We start from the raw sequence: 3,783 nt of genomic DNA, 5'->3' as shown, positions 1-3,783 counted from the left end.
CAAAGAAGTTGGAGTGATTTTCTTTTCTTTCTTCAACTTATTGAGGCAAACAGGCTTAAAGAAACTAATGTACACACATAGAAATGAAACATAGACAAATAAACTGGTGGGGAGGCACTACCAGATTGGAGGGAGGGAATCAAAAACATCTCTCATGTAGAAGAGGAGCAATTTAATTTATCTTTCAAGAAGCCATTCCAGGCCTGAGCAAAAACTTAAAGATGGGAAAGAGAATGTTTCATGTGAGACTCAGTCTGACTGAATCGAAGAAGTAATGTTGGAAAACCAAGTTGGAGCCAGGTAGCATAGGGCTAGGCAAAGAATTTAGTTTTGGATCCTTGGGTACCCAGAGGCAATATTAGTATCTTTAAGTGACTAGCAGAGAATGCTTGGGGAGAATACATTCTAGGAGAGATGGTCAGCTGATGATTATTCATTCCTTCTTTCAGGCCTTAGTTTTCCCATCTATTTGAGCTGCTAGATGGCATAGAGGATAGAACACTGGCCTGAAGTGAGGACAACTGATATTCCTGAGTTCAAATCTAGCCTCAGATTCTTTTTAGTTGTGTGACCCTAGGCAAGTCACTTCAGTCTGTTTGCCTCTGTTTCCTCATGTGTCAAATGTGCTGCAGAAGGATATAGCAAACAATTTGAGTGTCTTTGCCAAGAAAACCCCAGATGGGGTCACAAGGAGTTGGACATGACTGAAATTAAAAGAGAACTGCTGGAGCCATTTTTAAAAAATTAGAAATGTGACATACCTATGCTATAAAAATATCAGATTGGTAACTATGTGGTAGATAGTTGGAGAGAAGAGACTTGAGGCAGAAAGATCCATTAGAGATCTATTGCAACAATCCAGGTGTCCAGGTGAGTGGACAGAAGGGGACAAATGGGAAATGTTGTATAGATAGAATGGACAAGCCTTGGCAAAGGATTTGATACATGGGGTGAGGAAGAGTGAGGAGTCTCACTCAGAGATTGCAGATCCAGAAATGGAAGAGAGGTGGATGTGCATGGAAAGGTAATAAGTGTGGATAGAGAAGCACTGGAAGTAAATGAGGAGCTCACAGAGAGAGGGTGTAGGGGCAGAAATAGAAAAAGTTCCTGGACAGATAATCCACAGTTAAGAGCAAGTTGGGGATGTGATTCAAAAAAAGGAAAATGGGAAAGAGCGATTGGACAGGTAGGAGAAAGCCAGGAGGGAATGATGTCACACAAAAACCAGAGAATAGTATTCAAGCAGTGTCAAACATTTGCAGAGAGGTCGAAAAAGAGAAATGAGGAAGACCATGGCACCTGGCAATTAAGAGATCATGGATAACTTTAGAAAGAAAAGTTTCAGTTAAGTAAGAAGATAGGAAGATAGATTACAAGGGGTTAAGAAGTGAGAGCAAATGGAGTGAAAGCAATAAGCATTAAGTATACACAGATTTTTTTTTTTAGGAGTTTGGCTGTGAAAAGAAATAAAAAAGCACAATGACTTGGGAGATGACATGCTCAAGTGAAGATTTCTTAAGCATAGGAGACAGTGTGGTAGTTAGGTGGCCCAGTGGATTGAGAGCTAAACCTAGAGAATGAAAGGTCCTGGGCTCAAATTTGACTTCAAGATACTTCCTAGCTGTGTGACCCTGGCAAATCACTTAACCCCTATTGCCTAACTCTTACATCTTTTCCACCTTGGAACTAATACTTAGTATTGATTCTAAGATGAAAGGTAAGGGTTGTTGTTGGTGTTTTTAAGGGAAGAATGAATAGAAGACAATTCTGAATGCAGACCGAAACAAACTATATTTCACTTGCTACTTTTTTTGGGTTTTGTTTTCATTTGAGACCTCTTCCACAAAATGACTAATATGGAAAGATGTTTTGCATGATTGCACTTGTGAAATCTATATCAGATTGCTTGCCATCTCAGGGAAGACGGAAGGATGGGAGGGAGTGACAGAGGGAGGGTGAGAAGGAAGGAAGGAATTTGGAACTTAAAACTTAAAGAATGTTAAAATTGTTTTTACATGTAATTGGAGAAAAAATAAGATGTTATTTAAAAAGAACCGGAGACAACTGCATATTAAAGAAGGGACCATGGATGGTAAGGTAATTTTTTTTAATACAAAAAAGCTTATATGCAATTATGAAGAACAAAACAAACAGAACTAAGAGAACATTAAATACAGAATCAGAAACATTATTTGAATATACACATGACATGGTGTGTGTGTGTGTGTGTGTGTGTGTGTGTGTGTGTGTGTGAAATGATGCCTTCTTTAGTGTGGGGAGAGGAAGAAGAAGCTTTAATGTAACAAACAAGTAAACAAATTTTAAAAGGAATCACTAGATAGGGAGAGCTTGGCAGTTCCAGAGAGAATGGGAATGCTACTGGGTGCTTTTTTTCAGAGGAGACAGAAAAAGGGACGGGATTCACTGACAAAGGGTTATAAGGTATAGAATGTGGGAGATGAGTGAGGCATCTCTTTTCTCAATACCTGAGAAATTCCTCTGCTAAAAGGGAGAGGAAAAGAGAGAGTGAGGGAAGCTTGAGGAGAGAACATAAGGGCAAGGAATTCAAGAGAGAAGACAATGTGAATTGAACCCAGGAGGATTCAAGGGAGTGGAAATCAAAGACAAGAAGGATCAAGAATAAATGAAGAAATGAGCAAACTCTAGTGGGTCCTTACTCTTTTAACCTATGATAACCTAATTTGTTAATGGTGTATAACCCTATTATCTCCCCAGCTAACAATTAAGTCCTTACTGTGATCTCTAGGAAGTCTCTCTGTCTGCAATGAGTTGCTTTTGGGATGACAGCATGGAGAGGAAGGAGCCCCAGGAGTGGCAGCCTTCCCGAACCAGCCCAAGCCCTTGCTTGGGTGGTAGCTGACAAATCAAGGACCTTACAGTTATCTGGTTGTTTCACTGTTTCAGCTTCCAGCTAATCTCTTGTCCCTTCTCCCTCTGAGGGCCCCACAGCTACTAATCAGTTTATGAGTGTAGATGTGGGAGATTATGGAGATAGCACCCAGGGGCTCTGTGCTATCTGTGTCCTTTCTTCCCCAACTGGGGGGGGGGGCAGTTGATGGAGGAGGAAGGCAAAGACCTGAAGAAGACCAAAAGGCTGTAATCTCCACCCTTAAGCCCCCAGGAAGGGTCTGAGTCTTTGGGAGCCACTGGTGAGTCGGGGAAATTCCATAGAAAGAATTGGGAAGACGTTAGAGGAGGACTAAGATTAGGTTCTAGTCTGGGGTAAACTTTTTTTTTTTTAAATTTTAGATTCTGGGGAAAAGTAGCTATTGTTGTCTAGATATTGGCATCCAAGAGAGGAAAAGGAAAGGAAGGAAAGGTGATCCTGAGTGTAGTAGCCATAGGAGTGGGTGGATGTATGGATGGGGGAGATGTTACCAGATGTTATCTATTCTCACTTTGCTCCTCAATATTGTCTTAATAGTCCTAGTTGGATATATTATTGTGTGTATGTGTATGTAGGAGGAAGGTTATTGTGGTGAACTTCTATAGGGGTTAGCAAAGGACTAACCTGGCCTTGAAATTTCAAGGGATTAAGGAGAGCAAGGAGATGAGAGAGGTGGGTATCATAGTGGTAGGGAATGATCTGAGTAGAAAAAGGAACCAAATTGAATCTCCTATGATGATTTTGTTCCCTCTTTCCTCTCTCCCATTGCATAACCCTTTTCCTTTGACCTTTATTTCTCTGTCTGTCTCCCAAGTTGTCCCAGTATGGCTTCCTCTCCATCTTCTCCCTTATCTCTTTGACCCTATTATCCTTTT

Source organism: Monodelphis domestica, chromosome 2 (assembly GCF_027887165.1).
Source record: "Monodelphis domestica isolate mMonDom1 chromosome 2, mMonDom1.pri, whole genome shotgun sequence".
Taxonomy (NCBI): Eukaryota; Metazoa; Chordata; class Mammalia; order Didelphimorphia; family Didelphidae; genus Monodelphis; species Monodelphis domestica.
This window is presented reverse-complemented; position numbering follows the sequence as displayed.